This window comes from Lethenteron reissneri, chromosome 44, assembly GCF_015708825.2.
Source record: "Lethenteron reissneri isolate LAM-NWPU_2019-01 chromosome 44, ASM1570882v1, whole genome shotgun sequence".
In the NCBI taxonomy this organism is placed as follows: domain Eukaryota; kingdom Metazoa; phylum Chordata; class Hyperoartia; order Petromyzontiformes; family Petromyzontidae; genus Lethenteron; species Lethenteron reissneri.
The window spans coordinates 2,119,553-2,136,560 of NC_083822.1; the positions used below are offsets into that span (position 1 = coordinate 2,119,553).

At 45.5% G+C, this 17,008-nt stretch overlaps 1 protein-coding gene across 1 annotated transcript in view; it reads left to right on the forward strand.

Annotated features, from left to right (window-relative positions):
* The window catches only part of LOC133353671 (glutamate receptor ionotropic, NMDA 2C-like), a 280,052-nt gene that overhangs the window by 118,923 nt on the left and 144,121 nt on the right, over nucleotides 1–17,008 (forward strand). The window lies entirely within an intron of this gene.

Consider the following 17,008-nt stretch of genomic DNA (forward strand, 5'->3'; position numbering starts at 1 on the left):
GAGAGTGTGAGAGAGTGTGTGTGTGTGTGTGAGTCTGAGAGTGTGAGGATGAGTGTGTGTGTGAGTCTGAGAGTGTGTGTGTGTGAGTTTGAGAGTGTGAGAGTGCGTGTGTGTGTGAGTCTGAGAGTGTGAGTGTGAGTCTGAGAGTGTGTGTGTGTGAGTTTGAGAGTCTGAGAGTGAGTGTGTGTGTGAATCTGAGAGTGTGAGAGTGAGTGTGAGTCTGAGAGTGTGAGAGTGTGAGAGTGAGTGTATCTGTGTGTGAGTCTGTGAGTGTGTGTGTGAGAGTGAGTGTATGTGTGTGTGAGTCTGAGAGTGTGTGTGTGTGAGTTTGAGAGTGTGAGAGTGCGTGTGTGTGTGAGTCTGAGAGTGTGTGTGTGTGAGTTTGAGAGTGTGAAAGTGCGTGTGTGTGTGAGTCTGAGAGTGTGTGTGTGTGAGTTTGAGAGTGTGAGAGATGCGTGTGTGTGTGAGTCTGAGAGTGTGAGTGTGAGTCTGAGAGTGTGTGTGTGTGAGTTTGAGAGTCTGAGAGTGAGTGTGTGTGTGAATCTGAGAGTGTGAGAGTGAGTGTGAGTCTGAGAGTGTGAGAGTGAGTGTATCTGTGTGTGAGTCTGTGAGTGTGTTTGTGAGAGTGAGTGTATGTGTGTGTGACTCTGAGAGTGTGTGTGTGTGAGTCTGAAAATGTGAGTGTATGAGTCTGAGAGTGTGAGGGTCACTGTATGTGTGTGTGAGTCTGAGAGTGTGTGTGTGTGAGTTTGAGAGTGTGAGAGTGCGTGTGTGTGTGAGTCTGAGAGTGTGTGTGTGTGAGTTTGAGAGTGTGAGAGTGCGTGTGTGTGTGAGTCTGAGAGTGTGTGTGTGAGTCTGAGAGTGTGAGAGTGAGTGTGTGTGTGTGAGTCTGAGAGTGAGTGTATGTGTGTGTGAGTCTGAGAGTGTGAGTCTGAGAGTGTGAGAGTGAGTGTGTGTGTGTGAGTCTGAGAGTGAGTGTGTGTGTGAGTCTGAGAGTGAGTGTGTGTGTGAGTCTGAGAGTATAAGAGTGTGTTTGTGTGTGTGAGTCTGAGAGTGTGCGTGTGTGAGTCTGAGAGTGTGTGTGTGTGAGTCTGAGAGTGTGAGGGTGAGTGTATGTGTGTGTGAGTCTTAGTTACCTAGAGTGTTATACAGGTAGTAACAACAGGTTCCACACTGCTCACCAGGGATTATTTGTCTGTCTGTCTGTCGTGCATATCCGGAATTCTGCCAACCCATGCACCTCCCCACCGAACACCGAGCTACGCCGCAATTGGTTGACGATGTCGGGGAGGGTGGGGGGGAAGGATAAACATGCCCACTCATCCAACTGTCCCCCCCCCCTTGAACGCCGCGCTGTCCAACCAAGTTCCTACCTGCCCACTCCGAAGGAACGTGTTTTATTTTTCCCATTTATTTATTGTGTTTATTGTTTTCTTGTATGATTTTATACATGTAATTACTGTAAAATTCCTGTAAAAATGCTTTATAATGAGATATTTCTTGTGTCTGGAACAAATGAATGTCTTTTACATTAATTATCATGGGGAAAATTAATTCGGTGTTCAAACAAATCGGTGTTCGAATGGCCTTCTGGAACGAATTAAGTTCGATCTCCGGGGTACCACTGTATCTAGCTCTACAGTAGTATCTGCTGACTCTATAGTAGTATCTATTGATTCCATAGTAGTATCTACTGATTATATGGTAGTATCTGCTGACTCTAGTTGTATCTACTGACTGTACAGTAGTATCTACTGAACCCTGTAGTAGCTACTGACTGTATCATAATATCTACTGACTGGAGTAGTAACTACTGACTGGAGTCGTACCTACTGACCCAACAGTAGTATCTTCCATTTCTATAGTAACGACTAACTCTATAGTAGTATCTGTTGACTCTATAGTAGTAACTACTAACTCTATAGGAGTATCTACAGATTTTTCGATTTAAAGCCTTCGTGACTGCAGGGATTCATCTTCTTGGTTCTTTCGGTAAAGTCACGTAGAAGGGAAGTAATAAAATAATAAAATAAAACATAATAAAACAATTCTCACGACGTTTCGGCCACAACGCAAGCAGCCGTCCTCAGGTGAAAACCAGGTCCGTCGAGGCGACAGAGTCTGAATGAAACAGCACACGGGCTTAGAGCATATATATAAGCTGGGCGCATTGACAAAGGAATTTGCATATCAACAGGAATTTAGCATATTTATGGGAAATGCAGGAATGTAATTAGTACTGCATATGCATGTGCATTATGCAGGATTAACAGCATCAAAGGGAGCTGCAGTTACTGCTGCTGCAGCAGTTGCTGCTGCTGCTGCTGCACTTGCTGCTGCTGCTGCACTTGCTGCTGCTGCTGCACTTGCTGCTGCTGCTGCAGTTGCTGCCTTATCCATTTTAATATAACACTATGTATTATTCTACCCACCCTAATGTGTATCATACTGCTATATGTTTACTGTACAATTACGACACCATACATTACTCTGCACACTGCACCATGCCAGTGAGTGGAACGCGGTCTGAAAGTCACCGTTAACGTGAACACAATCAGTTATGATCCGAAATGGTTTATTACGTCCTTCCAATGATTGCTAAGCCAGAATCCATCTTCTCGGTTGAAATTGTCTCTGTGTTTGTATATGTGGATCGCCTCATGAACGAATCTCTCATGATAGCCAGATGGCTTGCAGAGAACCTCTGTCTTGGAGAAGTCAATGTCATGTGAGCCCACTGAATTGTAACAGTGATCTGCCACGGCTGAGGTGTTTGTCCTACCGTGTTTCAGGTCTGCCTTATGTTCACGGATGCGGTCCGAGACATGTCGTTTGGTTTCTCCAATGTAACTGCTACCACAGAGGCAACTTAGTTTGTAGACGCCAGGGTACTGTATGTCTGGAACCACATCTTTTACAGACGGGACCAGATCACGGATTTTATGTACTGTGTTGAATCGGACCTGGATCTTGTGTTTAATCAGGATTTTGGAGATCTTTTTTGTGACCCCAGCAATGTAGGGTAAGGTGATGGTCTTGAAAGGCTCCTCAACAGGATCCTTCTTGATGGTTGGAGTGATGGCTTTGCGGATTGTGTAGTCGGAGTAACCATTAGCCTTAAGAGCTTGGCGTACGTGTTTGAGTTCACTGGAAATGTGTTCATGGTCGGAGATGCATTGGGCTCTATGATATAGAGTCTTGATGAGGGAATTCTTCTGGGATGGATGGTGGTGGGAATCCGGTTTTAGATAAGCATCCGTGTGGGTGGCTTTCCTGTAGACAGAGTGGCTCATTGAACCATCAGGTCTCCTTTTGATTAGGACATCCAAAAAGGGTAGCTTGCCATCATTTTCGACTTCCATGGTGAATCTGATGGCTGGGTGTATGGAATTGATGTGGTCGAGAAATTGGTCTAGAGCAGGCCGGCCATGTGGCCAGATGACAAAAGTGTCGTCTACGTACCTCTTCCATAAGGTCGGGCGTAGAGTGGCAGTCTGGATGGCGTCCGTCTCAAATTTCTCCATGAAGATGTTGGCTACAACCGGAGATAGGGGGGAGCCCATTGGGGTGCCCTCAATTTGCTTGTAGAAGGTTCCATTCCAGGTGAAGTATGTATTGGTTAAGCAGTGTCTCACCACGGGGGGTACCCCAGCATTCAGTCCTTGATGAACCAAGTCTTCAATGATTGCGATGGTGTCAGGCACAGGCACCTTGGTGAACAAGGAAACCACATCAAAACTGACAAGCAGGTCGTCTGGGGACAGGGCAATCCCCTTGATTGTCGATACCAGGTCAGTAGAGTTTAGTACTGCAAAGGTGGTTTTTCCAGTGAAAGGCTGTAGGATTTCGGATAAAAAACGAGCCAGTTTGTAAGTGGGGGAGTTGATAGTAGAGACAATGGGACGAAGAGGTGTATCTTCTTCATGTATCTTTGGCAAGCCGACTGAATGCTGGGGTACCCCCCCTGGTGAGACACTGCTTAACCAATACATACTTCACCTGGAATGGAACCTTCTACAAGCAAATTGAGGGCACCCCAATGGGCTCCCCCCTATCTCCGGTTGTAGCCAACATCTTCATGGAGAAATTTGAGACGGACGCCATCCAGACTGCCACTCTACGCCCGACCTTATGGAAGAGGTACGTAGACGACACTTTTGTCATCTGGCCACATGGCCGGCCTGCTCTAGACCAATTTCTCGACCACATCAATTCCATACACCCAGCCATCAGATTCACCATGGAAGTCGAAAATGATGGCAAGCTACCCTTTTTGGATGTCCTAATCAAAAGGAGACCTGATGGTTCAATGAGCCACTCTGTCTACAGGAAAGCCACCCACACGGATGCTTATCTAAATCCGGATTCCCACCACCATCCATCCCAGAAGAATTCCCTCATCAAGACTCTATATCATAGAGCCCAATGCATCTCCGACCATGAACACATTTCCAGTGAACTCAAACACGTACGCCAAGCTCTTAAGGCTAATGGTTACTCCGACTACACAATCCGCAAAGCCATCACTCCAACCATCAAGAAGGATCCTGTTGAGGAGCCTTTCAAGACCATCACCTTACCCTACATTGCTGGGGTCACAAAAAAGATCTCCAAAATCCTGATTAAACACAAGATCCAGGTCCGATTCAACACAGTACATAAAATCCGTGATCTGGTCCCGTCTGTAAAAGATGTGGTTCCAGACATACAGTACCCTGGCGTCTACAAACTAAGTTGCCTCTGTGGTAGCAGTTACATTGGAGAAACCAAACGACATGTCTCGGACCGCATCCGTGAACATAAGGCAGACCTGAAACACGGTAGGACAAACACCTCAGCCGTGGCAGATCACTGTTACAATTCAGTGGGCTCACATGACATTGACTTCTCCAAGACAGAGGTTCTCTGCAAGCCATCTGGCTATCATGAGAGATTCGTTCATGAGGCGATCCACATATACAAACACAGAGACAATTTCAACCGAGAAGATGGATTCTGGCTTAGCAATCATTGGAAGGACGTAATAAACCATTTCGGATCTTAACTGATTGTGTTCACGTTAACGGTGACTTTCAGACCGCGTTCCACTCACTGGCATGGTGCAGTGTGCAGAGTAATGTATGGTGTCGTAATTGTACAGTAAACATATAGCAGTATGATACACATTAGGGTGGGTAGAATAATACATAGTGTTATATTAAAATGGATAAGGCAGCAACTGCAGCAGCAGCAGCAGCAAGTGCAGCAGCAGCAGCAAGTGCAGCAGCAGCAGCAAGTGCAGCAGCAGCAGCAAGTGCAGCAGCAGCAGCAACTGCAGCAGCAGCAGCAACTGCAGCAGCAGCAGAAACTGCAGCAGCAGCAGCAACTGCTGCAGCAGCAGTAACTGCAGCTCCCTTTGATGCTGTTAATCCTGCATAATGCACATGCATATGCAGTACTAATTACATTCCTGCATTTCCCATAAATATGCTAAATTCCTGTTGATATGCAAATTCCTTTGTCAATGCGCCCAGCTTATATATATGCTCTAAGCCCGTGTGCTGTTTCATTCAGACTCTGTCGCCTCGACGGACCTGGTTTTCACCTGAGGACGGCTGCTTGCGTTGTGGCCGAAACGTCGTGAGAATTGTTTTATTATGTTTTATTTTTATTATTTTATTACTTCCCTTCTACGTGACTTTACCGAAAGAACCAAGAAGAAGTATCTACAGACTCGATAGTACTATCTGCTGACTCTGTATCAAGTGATACAGCTATCGTGCTGTGACTGTTCCACCTGAAGGCGGAGGCTTGTGTTGCTTCCGAAACGTCGTGATTTTTTATTTTATTTTAATTTTACTTTTATTAATTTTAATTTTTTACCTACGTGACTTTACCGAAAAACCCTAAGAATAGGGAAAAAAGTATTTGATCTCCTGCTGATTTTGTACGTTTGCCCACTGACAAAGAAATGATCAGTCTATAATTTTAATGGTAGGTTTATTTGAACAGTGAGAGACAGAGAGACAGAATAGATCTTTAGATGACAACAGCAATGCTCCACCCCGGTGCCTGTGAGGACCTGGTTTATATGCTCCTGGGTCGTGGGTGGCCCCACCCTTGGCCACGACCACCTTCGAGAAACCTCTTGTCGTTTCTCGACCCTTCCCCTAGGATCTCACCCTGACACGTGACCACCCCCTAGCCCCCACCTGGGGCCCCTGTGTAGATCTTACTTGGCATGTGCCTTCCAGGGTCAACCAGAGTGCCATGGCCTAGGGTAACCTCATCCCATGGCTGTAGGAGCCAGCACTGCACGCCACGTGTGCTGCCACTGTGCTATCCCAGCTCACCTAGCCCCCTCTAGGGCTGGTACTACACCCACCTAAGGGGTGTCCGCAATGACAATGCATCGCATGCCGTGCCTCGCTAGAGCCGGCATTACTCAGTGACATTCACGATGTTGCTACATACGTGATGTCCGCGATGTGAGTACATCGCACGCCGTGCCTCTCTAGGGCCGGCACCACATAGTGACATCTGCGATGTCACTAAAATAGTGTAGTGAGTCCAACTGAGTTGCAGACATTGTTACTTTTAGAGGCAACACTTTTATTTGTAACACCGTAACACCATAACACAAAGGGGTAACTGCCCTTTTATCAGACTACACCGAGTTACTGCTATGAAGGGTCGATCCCTCACTCGGGTCTCTGACCACGTGGTTGCCTCATAGGACAGAGAGCTTCAGCTTAAGACGTAGAGCTTCCCGCTTGTAGATGTTGAGCTTCCAGCTTGTAGAATGCAGCGACCCTGGTCCCTCTCAGGGACCCGTCTTATATCCCCCTACGGTCGAGGCCGCTCCGCCCTCCGCCCCCCGCCCCGCCCGCCTTCTCAAGCATTCTCGTTCCCTCTCGATCCTTCTCAAGAGCTCTCTCTGGACACGTGATCACCCACTAGTCCCCCCACCTGGGGCCCCCTGTGTGGACATTCTGGATCACGTGTCTATGGGGTCAATCAGAGTACCATGGCCCGGGGCAACCCTGCACCTGGGGTGACACTCACCCTTTCCCCCTCGGGGGAGCCCCCACTATATCCTGTGCGTGGTGCCCACACTATCCCAGTACTCGCCAAGCCCAGCTAGGGCTGGTATTACACACAGCCACCTACACTGTGCTGTCCACGATTTAGCAACATCGAACGGCATGACCCTTCTAGGCCGGCACCTATACAGTGACATCCCCGATGTCACTTCAATAGTACTAACTTTACAGAGTGTAGTGGTGAGGCCTAGTCCCGTGCAGAGCCTCCAGTCTCGCCTAGATTGCCCAGCCGGCCGAGGCGGCACCTTTGCAGGCTGGGGCTGGGCTATCCCCCCCCCCAACCATCCCCCCACCCACTTTAAAGTAATCTATATATAAAAGGGAAATTTGTGATTTTGTGTGTCTGTTCAAAATGTTTAGCATACTTCCCGACATGCAACAAACTTGAAATTTTCCATGTGGGTACTTTCCAGAATGTACACCATGCAAAAATTATTAAAAAAGACTTTTGTATTTTGGGGGGGAGGCACAATAATGGATATATTTTGCACGGCAAGTGGGTGGTGACGTCACATCTGTGATGTCACCCGCATGCGGCAGCGTTACGCAGTGTGCCTGCTGACGTTACCCCCCCCCAACTCTCCGCGTAGGCCGTGTATTAATCCAAGACAAGAATCCAATTCTCGGGCGAAGCCGGGTAGTAAGGCTAGTAGTATCTATTTTGACTTAAAAAATTCGTGACTGCAGGAATTCATATTCTATGGCTCTTTCAGTAAAGTCACGTAGTAATAGTATAAATAGTAATAGTATCTACGGATTGTAGTAGTATCTACCGACCCTATAGTAGTAAGTGCACACATTGGGGTGGGGGGAGAGAAGAGGACATCCCACTTTGAAAAATGTACCTCAGCATTGTGTGTATTTTTTTTTGCATTTTTAACGCGAATGAGAATTACCCCCCTCCCCACACCGATTGCGTATGTATGTTGCTTTGGAACCACGGGTCAGCGTTCTCGCGCATGCGCAGATGCGTGATCTGGCTCCACCCTGTGCTTAAAAAAGGAATATATTTTTAATTTAATTTAAGGTGAAATACAAATACAGTAGTGCTTATTCGTCCTGGGGCATATGGCGTGGTATCTGTGTACTTTTTTTGATACGTAACGCCCACGTCAGACAGACACTCAGACAGGCAGACAAACACACAGACAAAAAAATTAATGATATAGGTAAGATGGTACAGTGTTGAAACGCAATGTACGTTAACAAATGCAAAACAACTCGTCACAGTGTAGGGCACATATCAAAGATCAAAGTTATAATGATTGTGCCGCCTGTGTTTTGTAAGATATGCTTGCCCGGATTGAGTCTATGGAGGAACTGCATTTGTGAATGTTGTGTTATTTAATTACAGGGTGTCAAATACTCCGCTCTTCAGTGGTTGATGATGCTGCAACAGTCAACAGTGGTGACTTGAAGATCTATTTTTTAGGAGGAGGCCAACACCACATTGGCTTCTCAGATTACGTATTTAGGATGCACCAGTTCTATGGATGTTGAACTTCTTTCGCACCATATGTAGCCAACCGTGCTAATCGGAGGTGCTAGACATTCATTCGACTTGGGCAGCTGTGTAGATTTAGATTCAGCTCCGTGGTAGAAGATGCTCATTCAATTAAGCCACTGCCATCACATTCCAAACAATGAATAGTTGTATCTCTGTGTTCTCTATCGTGATGCGTGTCTTCTCTCTCCGCTGCTATCATTTTTCAAATAAGCCTTGCTCAGTCGGTACATTCCCACTTCTATCATTTCATTTTAGTCGTCCATCACACTGGCTTGTGGCATGGCCGATATAAGCGGGTGGTGTAAAGGAAGTACATTGAACCCACATAAGATGTGCTTTCAAAAGCTCTGAGCCTTACCGAGATCACCAGTGCAAAATAACTGAATGTGTGGCCACTTTGTAATTTAGACGACCAACTTACGAATTGTGATAATGTGGCCGTCCCAACAGGCAGCAGTGAAACAGACACAACTGTAGATCGTTTTTTTATCCCCTCAGAACCTGTCAGACAGTACGGTCATAAATGTTCGCCGTTGCCATATGCCTCTGGGAGCAGCCAGTTCCTACTTTACTTTACTCAATAGAATTCAACGTAAAGTAGTCGGGGTGATTGATGGAACCAGCACTCGCTGATTCACTGCAGTCATTGGTTCAACGGCGATCAGTCATCTCCTCATCAGTCTTGTGTCGCTTCTTCCACGGCCACTGCTCCTGTGAACTTTGCTTCATTGATTGCTTCACCCATGTTGAGGTGCTCAGGTCTGCCACACTGTTTCATCTCATCCACACTGTTCACTCACCACACTGTGTTCATCCACCAAATTGCAAGCCACAAAAACACACTCACCTACTCACTCTCTCATACACACCCACTTTCCACACTTCTATTTCTGCTTCTTCCCTCACACCGCTCTCACATTGGAAACCCCTCCCAGTATCTCTTTACTCCAAGTTCCTATAATAATGTTGCTCCATTCAAGGAGCGCGTTACACCCTTATTTGTATTTACAACTCTACGAGTGCCATTTGTTTGCTGGCCTCTCGAGGTTTTGGGCCTGCAGTCCCAGTTTAGTAGGGGAAGGTCGCCTACATTTGGATTACCCGGGAAAAAACTGGGTACACCCCACTGTCTCCTTCCCTGCGAACTGCAGCCACCTTACCTCATGGTGGCATCCTGCTGCTATGTTGTTTGTGCAACGCGTTGAAAGTGCTAGTGAGGCGAGTTCCATTGAGGTTTTTTTGCGGGCTCTGGAAATGCAGTGCGTGTGTACGTGTATGCTACGAACCCGGCGAGCCGAGTTCGATTCCCGCTCGTGGCCAACATCGGTGGCGATTATCTGACTCAGCCTCAAATGAGAAACTGGAGAGACAAAGGCGGTCGGGCGTGGTGCTGGCCACCCACCCCTCGTGTGCCGTACCGGCCTTCATAGGTGCTCGCGAACAGGACTTGCCCCAACGCTCTGTTACAGGCTATACGGGGTATCTTTGTCTTTAAATAGCGAGAAAATATGATAAGACTTTTCTTAGAGATTTACAAACAAGTGAACTGAATGGTGCTAGGGTGGCTTTTGGGCCCAGGTCTGGGAGGTGCGGGGGGCGTAGCGGTCCCGCTGAAATTAAACGATTGTTTTTATTTACCAGGTAAGGCCCACTGAGCGATTGTAGCTCTTTTTCAGAAGCGACCTGGCTATCACAAATGAAAGCTTAACCAAGTGACTTATCGCGTGAACATGTATGGCAGCCAAAAACACTAAACTCATGTTGCGTCAAAATGTGGAGGGAAAACCAGAGGAACCGGAGAAAAATCCATGCGACCACGGGGAGAGAGAGACATGCAAAGTCCAAATATACAACAGGCGTCAGGGTTGGGATCAAACCCACTTCCTCCTGTATACCAGGCGAGGTAGTTAACATCTCGCCACTGTGGCGACGACCAATCCACTTGTCAAATGGGCTTGGAGTCGTCTTATGCCTAGAAATGTGTTAAACCTTCGGTATACTTTGGTTTTAATTTATTGTAAAAAAATTCCTGTAGTTTTAACCCTATGAATAAAGATTGTTGCGGTGTTGTTCATAATCGGAAAACATTTAATCTCAGTGGAGTATCCTATTTTAACGCTGTCAATGTGGGTGAAATAGGAAATTGCGTGGAATTGCATATTTTCTGCCCACTTAATTCAATAATTTTGTTATTTTCTCACAGTTACAATACCCTTCTCTCTCCGCTGCTATCATTTTTCCAATAAACCTTGCCCAGCCGGTACATTCCCACTTCTATCATTTCATTGTTGGTCGTCCATCACTTTTCAAAAGCAATTAATATTCTAGGCTGACCTGCAGAATTGTCAAAACCTTAAGTATCCCGTTTTTCCCAACATTCCTTCCTCTACTGTACAGTAACCAAGTCTCCCACTTCACTGCTGCTCTACCTCACCTTCACCACACCACCAGGCAAAGTCCGTTGTACGGTGTTTAAAACATTTTCAGTTATTGTATGTGTTCCAATTACAACAATATTGTATTTGTGTTTTAATACAGCATGACTTGTGGGGCTCTGAACAATGCAATTATTATAGACCCAATGCGGTGTTCCGGATTGCGCTGCATTTTTTTTCTCTCTTGAGCTTTGGCCAGCTGCTTTCTGGCTGGCTGCTGCTGCTGCGGGCATCCTCTGGATTTGAATAAATTTGTTTATTCATTACGAGATTGAAATAAAAGAGAACGTATGTTCTTCAGCATCCCATTTTCAGCACTCTCTGCCCTTTGCACCTACGTGTTCGTTTTTAATCAGCACGCTCATTCATTATCCATAAACTATTCTGTCGCAATTTTTTAATCACTGCCCAATTCGGAATGCACTTTTTTAATTAATTACTTTAAGTTGCTTACAAAGTCCTAGATGTGTAAAATGTACACGCACGCACATACAGTGACCTCTCTGTTAATAGTGTTTCAGTTAACTGGACACACAATCATCGTCGTTATCTTCATCGTCAAAATGACGTAGGCGATCCAGTGTCCACTTTCCACCACGTTGCTGAAGGGCCTCCGGTTACGATTATGCCGGCGTTGTGACGGGCTTGATGGAACCCACACACGTTGCTTGGGTGGCCGACCGTCGGTACCGAGATGGAGTCGGTTGAGATCCACTCTTTTCCCGGATGGATATGAGTAGGGTGTAGGGTACACAATCAGATTCGCGTGTTTTTATATTTTCTGGGCGCGCGGCATATTCATATTTGAGTGAAGCTACCCTCATTCCGTCCCCCACAATCCCGCAGCCCGACCTGCCTCGTCCACTCTGGCCTCCTGACCCCTCCCCCCTACTCTCCTCAAGATGCAAGTGCCAAGTTGTGTGCGTAACTTCAATTCGCGTGAAATGAGACAGGACAGGGCCTGCACATTAGTTGTGCGATTGTTAATTTTTAAATAAGACGCTCTACGCTGGCTCAGGTTCATCCGAGCAATCTGCCTGCAGGCTTCCCGCTTTCTTTACCCCCCCCACCCCTCGCCCCATGCTACAGATGGCGCCCGCATGCACGCCCCTTCCCAGGTGGTCCTGCTGCGGCTAAAAAACACAAACCCATAACTTGCGAACGTCAAAGATCCGTGGGCAAGCGGTCCAGTGTGAATCTCGATAAAGAAAACAATTACTTGAATTTAACTAGATGTGGGCACGCTGACTGGGTCTCCAACCTGCACTTTTGTAACGTGAGCAAATGCGCTCAACGAATGTATTATGGCTCTTGATTAGCATTGCAGACGAAACAAATGCTCGAGTGCTCATTACAGGCATCATTTACACCTTAATCTGTATAAATATAAATAACCGCAGCCTATAGGTATATAGAGAACACGGGTGGAGGGTATTGGCCGTTTAATGAGCGCAGGCAAAGTCGGCAGTGTGTTATTTTGAGGGATGTCTCTTGCGTGTAATGATTTCACTCCACTCCTTTAAAAGGGGAAAGCTAGAGGCTCGCTGTCGACAACGGTATTGTACGAGGTTTAACTATTTTAAGAATGTATGCCACTTTTTCCTGACAGTAACAGCACAATAACAATTTCTATTCCAGCACAATCGTTTAGGGCACAGTTGCCGAGGACAGGCTATAAATGCTGAATATACGTGAGCGAGGAAAACTTTTAATGCAAGCAACAGCTTTAAATACTCCCTGACAGATGGAGTGTTGTGTGCTGTTACCTCTTTTCTCATTGTGTTTGTGACGATTGAGTTCATGTGTTAAGGAAGACCAACCTCTCACCTTTGAGTTGGAGGTGGCCGCTGGGTTATCCACTTGAATGATGGGGATGGTCTCAGCTTGGTCGTCAATGACCAAAAGTCTGATTACGTTTGACTTTTGACTTATTAACAGACATTTCTGTGTAGCCTGGCATGTTGGAAAGCGAGCCCCCCAAACCCCCCCCCCCCCCAGTGTGTAGATAAGGGCACTTGAAGGGATCTCCCTAACCCAGTGGTTCTCAAACCTTTTGGGGTACTATGGACCGCTCAGCCGATGCAAGCATTTACGTGGACCATCCAGCCACCCCACCCCTAGTGACAAAATACATTCACCCATCTCTATGAATGCCAGTAATAGAATATAATTAATATTTACCGGAACAATTTTTTTTTACACAACTATAAGTTTTTTTTAGAGGGGGGTGGGGGGCACTTAGATCTTCGGGTGAGGGTAGTTTAATCAGGGTAGTTTACTGAACTTAATTTTGTTTCTATGAAATATCACAAGTAAAATATTATTAATGTCTGAAACAAAATGTATAATAAACGTCATTATTGTCTGGATCAACCTGCACCTTGCATCACAGCCACCACAGATCATTTGGAGGACCGTCGCGGACCGCAGGGACCAGACTCTGAGAACCACTGCTCTGTAGAGTATCTCCCTCCCACTGTGTGCTGCTCTCTCATGGTTTGAACTGCTATCTGTGAGAATTGTGAATGAATACTTCCTGTCTAATAAGACAAACTTCTGACAACTTCAGAAATCAATCAGAATCTTTATTTAGATTGTAGGAGGAATCCGATGATCTGTGAAGATATTTTGACAGGTGTCCAGTATGGGTAGGTCAGCAAGTTACAACAGCGAACAATACAAAAAAACGATAGAAGTGCAAAATAGAGAAAATCGTAAGCAAGTGACGAAATATGAATACATAATACATTAATTATATAAGTACGATTTATCAAGACTGGGCAAGCCAGCAAAAACATCAACAAAGCAGTTCCAGACCACACCAAGACAACACCCTACAGTAGTAGTCCCTCAATAACGTGGCACATTTACATTGAACTATCGATACACAGGTAGGGATCAAAGTTACAAATGTGACTTAAGGGGGCAACATCACTCATTGGGGTGTCCGCGCTGCAGAATTTAACCCATGTCTAGTACTTGCCTTTTCCTATTTTTGGTATCGCGATATCGTTGTGGTTTGATCGTAAAAAATCAAAACATATCTTGTTTTATAAAACGTATAATTACATCTTCTTGGTTCTTTCGGTAAAGTCACGTAGAAGGGAAATAATAAAATAATAAAAATAAAACATAATAAAATAATTCTCACGACATCGTGATATCGTTGTGGTTTGATCGTAAAAAATCTAAACATATCTTGTTTTATAAAACGTATAATTACATCTTGGTTCTTTCGGTAAAGTCACGTAGAAAGGAAATAATAAAATAATAAAAATAAAACATAATAAAATCATTCTCACGACATCATGAGAATTATTTAATTATGTTTTATTTGTATTATTTTATTATTTCCCTTCTACGTGACTTTACCGAAATAACCAAAAAGATGAATCCCTGCAGTCACGAACGCTTTAAATCGAAAAGTATAATTACATGTTTTATATTGTTACTCTACTCATGATTATGTTGTGTTATGCATTACATAGCGTTGCGTAGAACCAGGATGCATATATAGCAGAGCGGGTCCCTGCCAATAAACGTCTGGCAGTTGACCATCATAAGATTGAGAGAGCCTGAGACGCTGAATGTCAAAACCGTTCCGTTGCACCAATATCCGCTATCGCTGCTATAGTAGCCAGGTTCCCTTTCAAACTTAGCATTGCCCCCCCCCACCCCCATTTCTCGGCTCCTCTGCCGGCTGAAATCAGGACTTAAGAAGGCAGCCAACCATCACTCCGTGATTATCCTGCCAATATGTCAATAGGCAGGACTCAACGACGCTGGGCAAATCTTTAGTACACATGTTCACCCTTGCGAACACTTTCTCTCCCCGTCCTGCGTTTAGCTGTCTGTGACTAGACCTGTGATAGAGGGCTCGGGGGAGCGGCGGCGTGGCGGTTATCGTTGCGCTACAAACCCGGCGAGCCGAGTTCGATTCCCACTCACGGCCACCATTACCGGTGACGATTATCTGAACCAGTCCTGGGCCTCCCCTAGGTCGACTCAGCCTTCCCACCATTTCCGTCTAGTGCTCGCTGAGCTGCATTGGCTTCCGGTTACCTAACGAAAACATAAGGGTGCACTCATTACACACAAAGTGCTTGCCATTAATGAACCACAATACTTCTAGATTTGAAGCTTTCGTGACTGCAAAGATTCATATTCTTAGGTTTTTCGGTTAAGTCACGTAAGTAAAACATCAAAATAAAAATAAAATAAAAATAAAAATCACGACGTTGCCTCCGAAACGTCGTGATTTTTATTTTTATTTTATTTTTATTTTGATGTTTCACTTACGTGACTTAACCGAAAAACCTAAGAATATGAACCACAATACCTTGCTGATCTTGTCAAGGAGCATAAACCATCACGCGAACTCCAGTAATTCTCGCAGCAGCTTATGGCTAGCCAACGAACAATGACATTTGCTGTATTGCGCGCATTCAGATGTGCTTATGCGGCCGTCTGGAACGCTCTTCCTTCCGATATTATGAAGTCCCTGGAGCTATGTACTTTTAAATCTAGATTGAAAAACTCATTTCTTGAGAAGTACTTTTGTGTTTAGTTTGTTGTCCTTCCCCTACACTTTTTATTAGCACGGTTGACAAAGTACAGTGCGAAAGAAGTTCAACATACATACAAATGAGTACCTGGTGTCTAAATATTACCACGAGGGAGAGAAAGGCGGCCGGGCGTAGTGTTGACCATCCACCCCCTTGTGTGCCGTGCCGGCCTTCATGGGCACTCGCTAACAGGATTTGTCCAAACGGGATTTTTCCTGCGGTATTTTCCACAGTGAGACGCTGAGTGAACGGCGCAATGTGGAGTGCACCTACACGAAGGCGACGAGTTTTTTCCACAGTGGCCACGGTCGGGTCAGGTGCACGCTAAGCATCGTCGCTGTGGCTTCGCCAAAGCAGCCACGGTGGCATTACAAAAACACAATACAGTTCATTATGCAGTAAAAAAAATTTATTTTGCATCGTAAGATAAAAGAGTGCCGCAGTTCATGCTGTGTCAGGACGATAACGGAATTTGTAAAGAGGGAGAAAACAATCAAGGCAATTCCGTTGCTGCTCTCCCCACGGGCGCCAATGGGATGCACATCGATTCAGACGTCCGCGCGGGGAGCTCAACTCGCGCCGGGCTGCGCGGATATTGCCCTGTTTTTTGAAATTACACAACATTTGCAATCGCGCTGCCTCCACGCGGACACATTGTACGCGATCGGTTATATTGAGCACAGGTGCGGTTAAAGGGATTGCGTGGTAACTTCTCCTGTGCCCCTCTTATCTTCCGATGCATTTATCCACGACGGCTGAGCGGATCGGGATTCGTGGATCCACGGTCTTCCGCTGTTATTTCTAAACACTCGTGAATGGAGTTGGCCAAACATCCCAATATAGGCACTGTATCTGGCTGCCTTCCCACTTGTCTGTGGCTTTCCGGCCACGCTACGAATTCTACTGCCACATTTTAGGTGCAATTTGCATATATGACGTTTAATACAAAATAAAATATGTTTTTGTTATTATCTGCGTGTAGATAAGAGTACTCAGCTATGAAAACAACGACCCACAACTGAATGACTTCAAATCAGAATCAGAATCTTTATTTATACTGGAGGAATCCGATGAGCTGTAAACATTTTTTCCAGAGATCTCCAGTAAATGCGCCAGATCTCATCAGATATTGAACACTAAGCAGGTTTGAGCCTGGCTAGTCCTTGTATGGGCGACCACCGGGGCTTGCCAGGTGTTGTAGGCATGAGGTGTGGCCAGGAGATGATGATGTTGGGTTTTCTCTGGGTTTTCTATTTTTCTCCAAAATAATGCCAAACATTCACTAATGGATTTGACGAAACATCCCAATGTAAGACGCTCCTGAATGTTATTAAGAACAAGGCTTTCCTGGTTATATAATTTTAAATATATCAATAATAAATTACAGTCCTTCAGCATTCCATTCCTAGATGTAGATAT